The sequence below is a fragment of the Spermophilus citellus genome, assembly GCF_964194105.1.
Source record: "Spermophilus citellus genome assembly, chromosome: 2".
NCBI classification, from domain to species: domain Eukaryota; kingdom Metazoa; phylum Chordata; class Mammalia; order Rodentia; family Sciuridae; genus Spermophilus; species Spermophilus citellus.
This window is the reverse complement of record NC_138183.1, coordinates 37043049-37058664: the sequence shown is the minus strand read 5'-3', so window position 1 is coordinate 37058664 and position 15616 is coordinate 37043049. Positions and strand designations below refer to the sequence as shown.

The 15616-nt window shown below is 37.2% G+C and overlaps 1 long non-coding RNA gene across 1 annotated transcript; it reads right to left on the bottom strand.

The window, feature by feature from the left end:
• Window positions 1-498: 498 nt before the first annotated feature.
• LOC308637464 lies at window positions 499-15525 on the bottom strand. The gene is made up of 3 exons (XR_014019602.1): window positions 15370-15525; window positions 6636-6745; window positions 499-4718 (listed from the first exon to the last, which is right to left on the bottom strand). It is a non-coding gene; the product is annotated as an uncharacterized lncRNA (long non-coding RNA).
• Between the last annotated feature and the right edge of the window lie 91 nt (window positions 15526-15616).

The window sequence follows — 15616 nt, the reverse complement described above, 5'->3', positions numbered from 1 at the left end:
TTTATGTTGCCACATACTTTACAACTTTGACAAACTCAACTATTAATTTTTAGAAGTCTTTTGGGTAGATTCCTTAAGATTTTCAATACAGACAACAATGTCATCTGCAAATAGGGACAATTTTATTTCTTTCTTCTAATCTGTGTGCCTTTTCTTTTTCTTATCTCATTGCACTGGGTAGGCATGTTGAATCTGAGTGATAAGAGGAGATGTCCTTAACTTGTTTCTCATCTTAGGGGTACAGCATTTAATCTTTTACTATTATGGGCTGGGGATGTAGCTCAAGCGGTAGCACGCTCGTCTGGCATGCGTGTGGCCCGGGTTCGATCCTCAGCACCACATACCAACAAAGATGTTGTGTCCGCCGAGAACTAAAAAATAAATATTAAAAAATTCTCTCTCTAATCTTTTACTATTATGATGTTAGATTTTTCACAGATACCCTTTAACAGGTGAGGAAGTTCTGTTTTATTTCTAGTTTTGCTGAGATTTTATCATAAATGGATGCTGAATTTTGTCAATTTTTTTCTGAATTGACATAATTATGTAGTTTTCCCTCATTAGACTGTGAGTGTTTAGATTACATTGATTGATTTTTTTTCAAATATTGAACTAACCTTGAATCCTGGGTAAAACCCTATGTGGTCATGGCATACTGTTCTACGTTGCTGGATTCAATTTGCCAATATATTTTGTTAAGTATTTTAAAGTCTATATTTTTAAAGGTATATTGGTCTTCTTTTCTTTCTTTCTTTTTTTTTTTTTTGGTATTGTCTAGTTTTGGTATCCAAGTAACTCTCGCCTTATAAAATAAGTTGGCAAGTGCTCTATTCTCTTGTCCATTTTTTCTGAAGATATTGAGTAAAACCAGTGCTATTTAAATATGTGGTACTACTGGCCAGCAAAACCATTAGGTCCTAGAGATTTCCTTTTCTTTTTCATCATCTGCTTTCTCTTCCTCCTTTGCTACTTCCTTCTTCAGGTTTTTAACTACAAATTCATTTTTTTAAAATAGTTACAGAACTATTCAGATTACCTGTTTCATCTCTGGTGAGTTTTAGTAGGTTGTAGTTGTTAAGGAATTCCACCATTTCACTCAAGTTGTCAAGTTCATGTGTATAGAATTGTTTATAGTATTCTCTTATTAACCTTTCAATTTGCAAGGTCTTTCATTGGTGATATTGGTAATATGTGTCTTTTTTCTCATCAGTCTTGCTATTTCTTAACATTATTAATTTTTTTCAAAATTAATTTTCATTAATATTCTCTATTTCTCTTTTCAATTTGATTCATTTATGCTCATGTCTTCATCATTTCTTCCCTTCTGTTTATTTACAGCTTATTTTGCATTTCTTTCTTTTTCTTGTTTCTTAAGGTGGAAGCTTAGATTATTTACTTAAGATATTTCTTTTTTCTAATTAACTATTTAAATGCTATAAATTTAAATCTAGGAATATATATATTTTTTTGTAGTACTAGGGATTGAACTCAGGGCTTCACACATGCTAGACAAGCACACTACCACTGAGTTACACTCCCAGACCTTTTTTATTTTATTTTGAGACAGGCTCTGGCTAGATTGTCCAAGCTGGCCTCTAACTTACAATCCTTTCTCGGTCTTCCCAAGTAGCTAAGATTATGGTCATGTATCATCATGCCTGGCTCATGGATTATTTAGAAATGTGTTTATTTCCAAATTGAAATTTCTCTAATTTATCTCTGTTCTTGATATCTATTTTAATTCCATTACAGTCAGAGAACATACTTTGTATTTTTTTCTAATTCTTTTAAATTTATTAAGGTTTCTTTTATGACCTAGGATATGGACTATTTTGTACATGTTCAAAGTACCCTTCAAAAAATGTATATTCAGTTGTTGTTAGGTAGAGTGTTCTGTGTCAATTAGATCCAATTAGTTGACAGTACTGTCCATTATCATATCCTCACTGGTTTTCTTCCTAATAGTTCTGTTGATTTCTGTGTAAGACGTGTTGAAATCTCCAATCATAAATTTAGATTTGCATATTTCTCCTTTCAGTTCTGTTAGTTTTTGCTTCACATATTTTGAGGTCACTGTGGTTACTTTCTTTTTAAAAAGGTTGAGATATAATTCACCTTTATTTCACCAATTTAGAGTACAAGTCAGTAGTTCTTGGCATTATCACAGTTGTGCAATCACCATCATAATCACTTTTAGAATGTTATCTTCATATAGAAAGAAATTTCATAATATTTAGTAATTCCCCATTTCTCTTCCCTACCCACAAATCTCCCCATCCATGGCACTCAACAATCACTTACCTGCTTTCAGTCTCTATATATCTGCCTATTGTATAGACTTTAAAAATATTCCTCAGCTGGGCACAATGGCAGATGCCCCTGATCCCAGTTACTTGGGAGGCTGAGGCAGGGCCAGCCTCAGCAACTTAGTGAGACCCTGTCCCAAAATGGAAAAAAAAAAAAAAGGACTAGAACATCCCCGGTTCAACCTCCAGTTCTGCCAAAGAAAGAAAAGAGAAAAAAAAATCTTCATATCTAACTAATCATATATACTTTGACTAATAACTTCTCATCTCCCACTCCTTTCTAAACATCCAAATTTCTGGTACTACCATTCTATTTCCTATGACTATAAGATCAATTTTTTTAGACTTCCCACATGAGTGAAACATGTGGTATTTGTGTTTCTGTGCCTGGCTTATTTTACTTAACAATAATCTCCAGGTTCATCTATGTTGTCACAAACGACAGGATTTCATACTGCTAAAGAGTATTCCTGTGTGTGTGTGTGTGTGTGTGTGTGTGTGTGTGTATCACATTTTATTTATTAATACATCTGTTGATGGATACTTAGTTTGATTTCATATCTTGACTATTGTGAATAGGATTATTTCTGAATTTCTTTTTCAGATAGTTTGTTTTTAGCATATAGAAAAGCAGCTGACTTTTTGTATGTTGACTTTGTATCCTTTAATTTTACTGAATTTATTAATTCCAACAGGTTTTTAGTGGATTTTTTCAAGTTTTCTGTTTGTATGATTGTGTTATCTGAAAAGTGACAATTTAACTCTGTCGTTTCCAATCAGATACCCTTGGACTGGGGATGTAGCTCAGTGGTAGAGTGCTTGCCTAACATGTGAGACTCTTAAATGTGATCCCCAGTACTGATATCTGGTATGCCTTTCATTTCCTTCACTGTGGATACTTTCATACACATTTAGGACTGAAATGCCTTCTGACTCAGTCAACTATTTATGATTACATAGTGTCTGTCTTTATCCTTATAATTTTCCTTGCTTTGAATTTACTTTGAATTTATCTTTTTTCAACCTTTATTTTTAACATATGTATTTATATTTGAATCAGTGTTTTGTAGAAAAATATAGTTGGTTCATGCTTGTTATTAAACTGGTATGTTTAAAAGTTAAATTTAGGGGCTGGGGATGTGGCTCAGTGGCAAAGTGCTTGCCTAGCATGTGTGAGGCACTGGGTTTGATTCTCAGCACCACATATAAACAACAAAAAAAAAAAAAATAAAGATTTGTCAACAACTTAAAAAAATTTTAAGGTTAAATGTAATGCAATTATTGATATGTTCATATTTAAATATCATTTTATTGTTTTCCATTTTTTTCTTCTTTTCCATTCTTCCTCTTTCCTGCCTTCTTTTGGGTTATTTAAATATTATTTAATAATTCTTTTTTTTTTCCTTCAGGGCTGGGGATCAAACCCAGGATCATTCCATGCTAGGCAAGTGTTCTGCCACTGAGTCACACTCTGAGCCCTACTATTTCATTTAAATTTATTGTCTTGATAAGATATATATAATCTTAGTGTTTTAGTCAGTTTTTTTGCTGCTGTGACTAAAAGGACCTGACTTAAACAAATGTAGAGGAGGAAAAGTCTATGTGAGGCTCAGGGTTTCAGAAGTCTTAGTCCATAGAAGGCTGGCTCCTTTCTTCCTTCCGGGCTCAAGGTGAGGGAAGCAGTTCACAAGATGATCAGAGGGCAGAGAGAGAGTCGACTCTCAAGATACAAAATATATACCCCATAGCCACACCCCCAATTAACCACTTCCTTCAGCCATACCCCACCTGCCTCCAGTTACCACTTAGTTAATCCTATCAGGAATCAATTCACTGATTAGGTCAAGGCTATACACCAATAATTTCTCCTCCAAACCTTGCATTGTCTCACACATGAGCTTTTGGGAGTTACCACAACTAAACCATAACACTTAGATATATATTTGTATCTACATATATAGATGTATCTATATAGTATGTATCTTTCAGCAGATATCAGGCATATTTTAAATAATTCAAGAAGAGTAGTCTATTACCAAAATATTTTTCCATTTCTTTTGCTCTTTCTTTATTCCTGATGTCTCAGGTTTCCTTTTAGTGTCATTTCCTTTCTCTGAAAAACTTCCTTAAAAGAACTTTGGCAGTTCTATTAAAGCATGTCAGCTGAACATCATCAATTTTCTTGTTCTTCCTAGAAAACATCTTTTCTTAATTTTCATTGCTGAAAGCTATTTTCACTGAATACAAAATTTTTGGTTGCTATTATTTTCTTCCAACACTCCAAAATGTTGTGCCACCTCCTCCTGCTTTCATGGTTCCTATTGAGAATTCAATATTCACTCAAAATCATTGTCGTTCTGTTGGTAGTATGTTATTGTTTTTGTCTTTCTGGTTTCTTTGAAAATGTTTTTCCTTTTGTGTAGTTTTCAGCAGTTTTTTTTTAGAGAGAGATAGAGAATTTTAATATTTATTTTTTAGTTTTCGGAGGACACAACATCTTTGTTTGTATGTGGTGTGAGGATCGAACCCGGGCCGCACGCATGCCAGTCAAGTGCGCTACCGCTTGAGCCACATCCCCAGCCCAGTTTTCAGCAGCTTTAATGTTGCCTTTTATCCTTTGGGGGGTTTACTGAGCTTTTTAAAAAACTGAACATATTACATACATGCTTTATTGCTTATAATTTAAGTTTTCTCTCTCCAGTCAGAATCAATATGACCCTACTGCATTATCAGATTTTTTCACTATATCTCATTCAATATAATTCCCATAACAAACTATATACTAATGTCTACACTGGACAAATGAAAAACTAAGATTCAGAGAAGGGGTCACTCTGAGTTCAATTCCTTTGTTGGGATGAGTTCTGGTCTTCCATACCTGAGAGTCTTTTAATAGCATTGGAGTTAGACCACCTATTGTACAAAAACAGTTTCAGAGGTTCAGTCCATGGTCAGCCAAATCCATAGCTCTGGGCTCAAGGTAGAATATCATGGCAGAAGAAAGTTGCTGAGTTTATGACAGCAGGAAGCAAGAGAGCCTATTGGGTTTTTTGAATCTGTAGGTTTATGTCAAAGTTTTCAAAAGTTATTATTTCAAATATTTTCAGTTCTGCACTTTTTCCTCTCCTTTTGAATTCTAATGAAATAAATGCTGGACTTACTATTCCAAAGGTCCCTGTGGCTCTTTGCAGTTTCTCTTGTTTTCCTTGCTGTTGTTCAGACAATTTTACTGATTATCTTCATGTTCATTGACTGTTTATGAACTTTAAATTTTTTTTTTCTATACTAGAGATTGAACCCATGGGCACTCTCACTGATCTAAACTCCCCACCTTCTTTCAACTTTTATTTTGATACAGATCTCACTAAATTGTCCAGGCTGGCCTTGAATTTGTAAACTTGCAGTCCTGCTGCCTCAGCCTCCTGAGTAGCTGATACTATAGGGTGTACTACTGTATCCAGCCATTTTTGCATTTTCCATTTCTAGTTTATGTTTGTTCCAAAGGTGCTTGCAACTATTTGTTGGAGCATTAAAAAAATTTTTTTTGTTATTGTTGATGGAAAGGATTCTCTTATTGTATTTATTTGTTTTTATGTGGTGCTGCTGAGGATCAAACCGAACGCTTTGCATGTGCCAGGCAAGCACTCTACCACTGAGCTATAGCCCCAGCTGCTTTAATGTCTTTGCCAGATCATTATGATATCTGAATCAACTCAGCTGTGACCTGTTGTCATTTTGAGATTTTCCTGGTTCTTCATATACCAAGTAATCGTGGATTTTACCCAAGACATTTATGCTACGAGGCTCTAGGTCTTATTTAAATCGTATGAAAGGAGGACTGGGTTTGGTGACACTCCTATAATCCCATTCACTCAGGAGGCTGAGGCAGGAAGATTGCAAGTTCAAGGCCAAGCTCAGCAACTTAGAGACCCTGTCTCAAAATAAAAATTAAAAAGGGGTAGGGATGTAGTTCAGTGGTGAAGTGCCTCTGGGTTCAATCCCCCACCGGTACCAAAAATTAAAAATAAATCCTATGATGAATACTGTTGTTTTTGCATTAGTATGCTTTTGACCTAATTAGGTTCAGGCTGGTAGACCTAATCTGCCTTTTGTGGGTTATGGTTAGAATTACATTTAGTTTGGGGATCTATTCCATGTGTGCACCACCCAGTGGCCATTTTAGAATCTGGATGATGGTAATTTCAACTCTCCCAAGTGGTTTTTTTTTTTTTTTTTTTAACGCTGTTTAAAAGCACAGTCACCTAAGTACAGCTCAGAGTTGTTTACAGTTTGTAAACAATACAAAGAGAAAGTTATGGGGTCACTTACCCAACTTCCTTCTACTCCATGATCTCATACTATTCATTTCCCTGGGTTCTTCTTTTTGGTTCTCCAGCTAGAAAGCTTTACTTAAACCACTCTGCCACACACATCCACAGCTATGCTCAGTTCAGGTCAGATCAAGCAACAGGAAGATAATAGAAAAAAAAATGGTAAACTTAGGCTGGAGATATAGCTCAGTTGGTAGAATGCTTGCCTTGCTTGAGTTTAATCCCCAGCACCAAAAAAAAAAAAAAAAAAAAAAAAGGGTAAAATCATTGCCAGTCAGTGTTTCATAGTTTTGTCTTCTTCCCCAGTTCTGTTGCCACTGTTACTTTTTACAATTCTCAAATAGATCTCCATGAATTCTGTGTGGGTATTATAGGTCCATTCATTCAGTAGAAGAGACCACGAGTGTGCTTATGCCATCTTACCCCTTCTCATGATTTTTCCAACAATATTATGAGTCTATAATTTTCCTTTTTCTTTATTTTGTATTAAGATTAAGCTAATCCCATAAAATGAGTTGAAGAATGTATGCTCTTTTTTAAAAATTCTCTGAAGAACTTGTGAGGGCTGGAATTTTAACTAATAAAGCCAAATGGCATTCTTTGTGGGAAGGTTGTTATTAAACTGCTTTTACTAGTTATAGGAATATTCAATCCTATATCTCCTTGTATTATTTTAAGGTGTATTTTTCTAGGCATTTCTCTGCTTCTTTCAAATTTTCAGTTATTATCTGTATATCTTATGATCATTATAATGTCTTTTTTTTAAGACACAGAGGTTTATTTAGGAACGCAGATGCACATTCAAGGAAGAATTAGAGGGCAATCTCAAAAGAGAGATGCCTTTGGGGTAAAGCAAGGAATACACACTCAAGGGAGAATGTGGGCTATTTTTAGAGCAAGAATAATAATAATCCATTGTGTGGAGTGTTAATATTTATAGAGGGCTAGTGCTATGGGCTGGAATTGGAACAGAGATGTAGGCAAGGCTGAGCTACACAGTTTCATGCTAGTTTTTCCTTTGCATGCACATTTCCCTCATTTTACAAGGGCATTGATAAAAAGGACATATTAATCCATATTTAAAATGTGCTTTCTACATTTCAGTGGCTGTAGGCGCTTCCTTTAAGATTCTTCATCCTAAATTCCTATCTCATTCCTCTTTCCCAGACTTTGATCCCCTAATCTTAAGGGTTGGGTAAGGGTGAAGATTCATCTTCTATGGGTGCTTCAGGGTGCCAAGGGGCAATGATCTCGCCTAGTCATGGATCAAAAGTCTTATCCTGACAATTCTAAAGGAGACGGGCACTGGTCTCTGTTGTGGGGATGGCTTGGAATTCTTGCATTGCCATTCTCAACATGGAAATGTAATCTGGAAGATATAGAGTTGTAGAGCTTTTAGAGGGGTTCCATCATTCCCTGGGTTCTGGTTGACCTTATAGTGGGCAAGGGCCAAAACATTGACTGCTCTTTTCTTAGCCCTTTTACTTCTTTGGTTTTGGTTCCCAAGTTTGGATTTTAAGCATCCAGCAGGCCATTTTCACCAGAGTGCCTTTGAACATCCCCATACAGGCCACCAAGAGTTGTCATGAGAGATGTCTCCACAGAAGGGTCAGAGGAGTTCCCACAGAGAAGGACTCAGAACCAGCAGTATTCTTGGCAAGCATGATGGAAAAGAATTTCAGCAAATACCAGTCAAAGGCACAGTAGTTTATTTAGGAAAGTAGATACACACTCAAGGAAGAATGGGGGGAGCAATCTCAAAAGAGAGACCCCTTTGGATTAAAGCAAGGAATATGCACTCAAGGAAGAATGTGGCCTATCTCCAGAGGGAGAGACCTTTAATGCCTTTAAAACATTCAGTTATGCTCCTGTTTTCATGCTTGATTTTAACTTTTTAGAAAACTTTATATCAATCTCACATAGATGTAAATCTTCATGACCTTGGATAGGCAATGGTATCTTAGACATGACACCAAAAGCAAAAATAACTTGAGAAAGAACAGCATAAAAAAAGCAAAAAGACAATTAAGGAAAGTAACAAGAGTGGCACATGCCTGTAATCCCAGCTATTAGGAGGCTCAGGTAGCAGGATTTAAAATTTGAGGCCAGACAAGGTAACTCAGAGAGACCCTGTCTCAAAATAAAAACAGGGCTGGGGATGTAATGCTTGAGATCCTGGGTTCAATCCCCAGTAATACACACACACACACACACACACACACACACACACACGGAAAATATTTGACAAGCACATATAAACAATTATTATAATAAAAAGGCAAATAAACCAATTAAAAGGTAGGCAAAATATCTGAGTAGACATTTCTCAAAAAAATACATGAATGGTTAAAAGGTACATGAAAGGACACTTGATATAATTAGTCCTTGGTGAAATACAAATCAAAACCATGAAGAGCTATAATAAAAAAGACAAGACATGTTAGTGAGAATGTGGAAACCCTCATACAATGTTGGTGGGAATGTAAAATGGCACAGTCATTTTGAAAAACAGTATGAAGATTTCTCAAATGGTTAAACGAATTACTGTATGAGCCAGTAATTTCACTCCTAGGTATATAAACTCATCAACCAAAAATTTGTACAAGATTTGGGGGATGTAGTTCAGTGGAAGAGCACTTGTCTAGCATGTATAAGGCCCCAAGTTCAATTCCTATTACCACAAAGCACAGGGGTGGGGGTGAACAAAATTGTTTCTAGCAGCATTATCCATAACAGCCAAAAAGTGGAAGTGACCCAAATGTCCATTCACTGAAATATGCATAAAGTATGATACATCCATTTAACAGAATATTATTCAGCCATAAAAGAGAATGAAGTATTAACACATGCTACAACATGGATGAACCTTGAAAATATTATCTAAGTGAAAGAAGCCAGTCACAGAGAGCTACATATCATATTTTATCTACATGAAATGTCTGGAATAGGCAGATCTATAAAGACAAAAAGTGGACTGTTTGTTTCCTAGGGCTGAGGGGTTTAAAGAAGTAACTGATAAAGGGTATGGACTTCTCGGTGTGATAAAAATATTCTAAAATTGATCATGATTGCAGATCATTGATGGATGCCCAACTCAACGAATATATTTAAATGGGTGATTGGCAGGATACGTGAATTGTCTCTCAATAAAGTTGTTAAAAAGATACTGTGGCATCTGTCTCGGTTATTCTCTCTTTCTTGGATTATTCATCCTGGGGGATGTCAAATTCTGTGTTGTGAGACTCCAGGAGAGGACCACCAACAGTCACGTGAGCTTGAGAGTGGTAGATTACCCTGCCTCAGTCATGCTTTCAACAGCTGCAACTCTGGCCAACAGCTTGACTACAACCTCAGGAGAGATACTGAGTTGGAACCACCCAGCCATGCCCTCCCAGATTCCTGACCCTTAGAAGTCATGTGAAATAATAAATGTTTGTTATTTTAAAGTAATAAGTTTTAAGAAAATTATTATACAGCAAAAGGTAATATGGGCCCATTCATCCATTCATCTCTTTTTTTAAATTTATTTTATTTTATTGTTGGTTGTTCAAAACATTACATAGTTCTTAATATACCATATTTCACAGATTGATTCAAGTGGGTTATGAACTCCCATTTTTACCCCGTATACAGATTGCTGTGTCACATCAGTTACATTTCCATTGATTTACAAATTGCCTTTCTAGTGACTGATGTATTCTGCTGTCTGTCCCATTCTCCACTATCCCCCCTCCCCTCCCCTCCCCTCCCCTCCCCTTCTCTCTCTCCACCCCCTCTACTATAAATTGTTTCTTCCACTTATATAATTTTTCTCCTACCCCTCCTTTCCTCTTATATGTAATTGTGTATAACCCTGAGGCTCACCTTCCAATTCCATGCAATTTCCCTTCTCTCTCCCTTTCCCTCCCGCCTATCATCCCTGTTTAATGTTAATCTTCTTCTCAAGCTCTACCCTGTCCTTGGTTACTCCCCTTATATCAAAGAAGACATTTGGCATTTGTTTTTTAAGGATTGGCTAGCTTCGCTTAGCATAATCTGCTCTAATTCCATCCATTTCCCTCCAAATTCTATGATTTTGTCATTTCTTATTGCAGAGTAATACTCCATTGTGTATAAATGCCACATTTTTTTAATCCATTCATCTATTGAAGGGCTTCTAGGTTGGTTCCACAATCTTGCTATCGTGAATTGTGCTGCTATGAACATCGATGTAGCAGTGTCCCTGTAGCATGCTCTTGTTAGGTCTTTAGGGAATAGACCGAGAAGGGGAATAGCTGGGTCAAATGGTGGTTCCATTCCCAGCTTTCCAAGAAATCTCCATACTGCTTTCCAAATTGGCTGCACCATTTTGCAGTCCCACCAACAATGAACAAGTGTACCCATTTCCCCACATCCTCGCCAGCACTTGTTGTGAATCAGGCGGTATAGCGATACCAGACTTCAAACTATACTACAGAGCAATAGTAACAAAAACAGCATGGTACTGGTACCAAAACAGGCGAGTGGACCAATGGTACAGAATAGAAGACACAGTAACCAATCCACAAAGCTACAACTATCTTATATTTGATAAAGGGGCTAAAAGCATGCAATGGAGGAAGGATAGCATCTTCAACAAATGGTGCTGGGAAAACTGGAAATCCATTTGCATCAAAATGAAACTGAATCCCTTTCTCTCGCCATGCACAAAAGTTAACTCAAAATGGATCAAGGAGCTCGATATTAAATCAGAGACACGGCGTCTGATAGAAGAAAAAGTCGGCTATGATCTACATACTGTGGGGTCGGGCTCCAAATTCCTCAATAGGACACCCATAGCGCAAGAGTTAACAACTAGAATCAACAAATGGGACTTACTCAAACTAAAAAGTTTTCTCTCAACAAAAGAAACAATAAGAGAGATAAACAGGGAGCCTACATCCTGGGAACAAATCTTTACTCCACACACTTCAGATAGAGCCCTAATATCCAGAGTATACAAAGAACTCAAAAAATTAGATAATAAGATAACAAATAACCCAATCAACAAATGGGCCAAGGACCTGAACAGACACTTCTCAGAGGAGGACATACAATCAATTAACAAGTACATGAAAAAATGCTCAACATCGCTAGCAGTCAGAGAAATGCAAATCAAAACCACCCTAAGATACCATCTCACTCCAGTAAGATTGGCAGCCATTAAGAAGTCCAAGGACAACAAGTGCTGGCGAGGATGCGGGGAAATGGGTACACTTGTTCATTCATCTCTTTAAGACAGAAATTTCTAATAAAACTTTATTGTTACTAATTATTTGTTGTTAACTTTCTGGCATATTTTATCCCTTTGTTTAAATGCATAGTAGCACAATGATACTCAAAACAACAACAACAAAAAAATTATTTTGCTATGTTGGGGATAGAATCCAGGGCTTTGTACACATTAGGCAAGTTCTCTACTCAACTATACCCTCAGCCCCCAGAACCAAATTTTTAACATTAAGAGCCTTGTCATGGGAACATTTTTTAAAAAAATCTATTATATTTGTAGTACACATTTTTCTTACAAAGGAATATCAATAAAAGTCAAGCACACCCCCCAAAAAAGTATAAGAAGGTACAATTTAGGGACATACAATGACAGTATGTGTATATAGAGCACAAATAAGAATCTGAAATTTTTAAAAAATATTTTTTAGTTTTAGGTGGACACAATATCTTTATTTTGTTTTTATTTTGTGCTGAGGATCAAACCCAGTGCCTCACACATGCTAGGCGAGCATGCTACCACTTGAGCCACATCCCCAGCCCTGAAATTTCTTTATGTTGATAAACTTTTTCATTTTTTTAAATGGATGATAGTGGGTATCAAATTGCTGTGGTATTTAGACTCTACGGGATACATTTAAAATAGCAATGCAACAATTTTATTTGAGAAGATTAATATTTACAGTGTGGTGGAAATTATATCCATTGCAACTCATTATTACAAAGAAATTTACATGAAAATTAAAAATTCACAAGGGAGCTGAGTACAGTGGTACATGCCTGTAATCCCAGCAATATAGGAGGCTAAAGTAGGAGGATTCCAAGTTTGAAGTCAGCCACAGCAATTTAGTGAGACTCTGTCTCAAAATAAAAAGGCTGGGGATGTAGCTCATGGGTAAAGTACCCTTGGGCTCAATCCCAAAAATAAATAATGCAAAAGTAAGTAAATCATAAAAAAAGGGTTGGGGATGTAGCTCAGTGGTAGCATGCATGAGGCCCTAGTACTGCCAAAAAAAAAAAAAAAAAAAAGGCACAAGGGGCATGCAGATTTTAAAACTTTTAGGAAACTCAGCGCTGAGGAAGGAGGATCACAAGTTAAAGATCAGCTTCAGCAATTTAGCCAGGCCCTAAGCAACTTAGTGAGAACCCTGTCTCAAAACTAAAAATAATAAAAGGGCTGGAGATTAGCTCAGTGATACAGTGCCCCTGGGTTCAATCACCATACTAGGAGCAGCAGGGATGGAAATCCTTGAGATTCTCCTGCCTCAGCTTTCCAAGTAGCTAGCAGTATATACAGGTGTCACCATGCCCAACTTCTTCTAGAATTTTATATCTCCCATAGATTTATCAATCTGTGGACAAACAATGATTATATATATCATTTTGCTCAGCCTTTATAGCTACTATTCAGCTGAGAAATCAGCTATCAGTCTTATTGCTCCTTTAAAAGTTATAAGGATTTCCCCCCTCAACTTTCAATATTTTCTCATTGTTTGTTTTTTAGCAGTTTAATTAAAATTTCTAAACATTTTTTTGGAAAAAAAAATCTCAACTTTTTATTTTAGAGAAAATAACAGATGACAAGGAGACCATAGTTTCTCCTCAAAACCCCCAAACAAGCAAAAGGTTATATCAGTCTTCATTTTAATCTTGAGCATTGAGCCATTCTTTTTCTCCAATTAAGTGAACCTTCCACTTGAGGTAGTCTATGGATGACTGCTTCTAAATGTATCAAATATCTTAGAGAATAAGATCTAAAAAAATTGCATAACAGTGTTGATTGAAAATTTTACTTGATTATTTCAGTGTCTTCAGCCAACATTAATTATTTTGGGGAGGGATTACAGAGGATTGAACTCAGGGGTACTTGACACTAAGCCATATCCACAGCACTATTTTGTACTGTTTTTTAAAGACAGAGTTTCACTGCTTAGCGCCTCAATTTTTGCTGAGACTAGCTTTGAACTCATGATCCTCCTTCCTCAGCCTCCTGAGATTCTGGGATTTCAAGTGTGTGCCACCATACCCAGCTTTAACTTTCTTAAATGTTTTTCTTCCAAGCTTTCCCATATTTCACACTTAAAATGACTAAATGTTTTAAGTAAAAAATCACTTTTTTGGCATCAAAATACTTGTAGAAAACAACTTTCATGACTCTTTTTGGCTCTCTCTCTCTCAAGGTATCTTTGATCTCTGGTTTTATTATTGTTTTGTTTTTTAAAAATGGATCCCACTGTTTCCCAGTCACAAACTTCTGGGGTCAAGAGATCCTCCTGCCTCATTCTCCCCAGTAGCTGGTACTGTATGTGTGAGTCACCATGCCCAAGGTTTTTCATTACTTTTTAGGGTGATGGCCTTGATGGAGAAGGATCCTTCTGTTGGCCACTGTATAAGCACTCCTCCTCAACATGAGCATGATTAAGTGAGATTCCTCTACTAGTTCTATTAGCATATTAGTAATATGCCCTGATTTAAAAGAAATATTTAAGAAAATTTATATCTAAATAAAGTCCTTGCTGTCCTTAGTTAGGCAAGGAGTATGCATACAAGAGGTTGTGACTAGTCTGGCAGAGGGGCCCAGGTCTGTAATCCCAGGGATTTAGGAGGCTAAGCCAGGAAGACTGCAAGTTAAAGGCCAACCTCAGCAATTCAGAGAAAATAACAGATGACAAGGAGACCCCCATCTCAAAATAAAAATTTAAAAGGGCTGGGGTGTAGCTGAATAGTAGAGTGCCCCTGGGTTAAATCCCCTATACTGGGGGGATTTGTATCATCAGGAATTCCCCAGGAAACCTGGTTTTCCTCTTGGCCACTAACTTCTCCTAGGAATGACTTCTTTCTCCAACATCAGGGCTACGGTTTCCTGATTCAGCAGATCTCTGTGGAGTTTTCCAGTTACCGAAAAGCTGTACTGGATGTAAAAGTTCTTTGACAAATAAATATATTCGCCTGTGCTACACAGAGGGCGTGCGGGGGGGGGGGGCGTGTATTGGGGATTGAAGCCTGAAGAGCTTTACTACTGAGCTACATCCCCAACCCTTTTTATTTTGGGACAGAGCCTGGCTAAATTGCACAGGCTGGTCTCGAACTTGTGACCCTCCTGCCTCAGCCTGGCAAGTCGCTGGAGTTACAGATGTGTGCGACGACGACAGGAACATTTGCCTTTAAGGAAAAGTAATTCTGGGGAAAAAAATCGGAGTGGATTTGATCAGTTACGTTTAAGTCAGTTGTCTCCAAAACAGCAAATAATCAGACTAGGTAAATGAGTTAAGAAATATTTTTACAACTTTAAAAAAAAAAGTAACATGTATAACAAGGATTCAATAACAAGGATTCAATCAGGTTTATGTTCCAATAAACCCTGAAGGGAGGCAGTGTAGGACTCTTGTGCCGGTTTTACATATGAGAAAACTGAGGCTGAGAAAGCCTACGTGGCTTGCCTCTTCTGCAGGCGTTCAATCTTGGGCGCCCTACTTTCACCTCACCTCCCCATGCGGTACCAGAGTCCCCTCACAGGTGGCGGTCCCAAATCCGTCCAGCTCTTGAAGGCCAACGACTAAAGCAGCTTTCTGTCAGAGGGTACTACTTCCGTCGCCCGGTCCCAGCTGCTCCCGGTGGTCTCCTAGCGGTCACGAGTTGCCTCTGGGAACCCGCCCCTCCGTCTGCTAATTGGGCAGCTCTTGGCCTCTGATTGGTTGTTCCCTTTCCGGCTCTCCAACACGGCCTGGACCA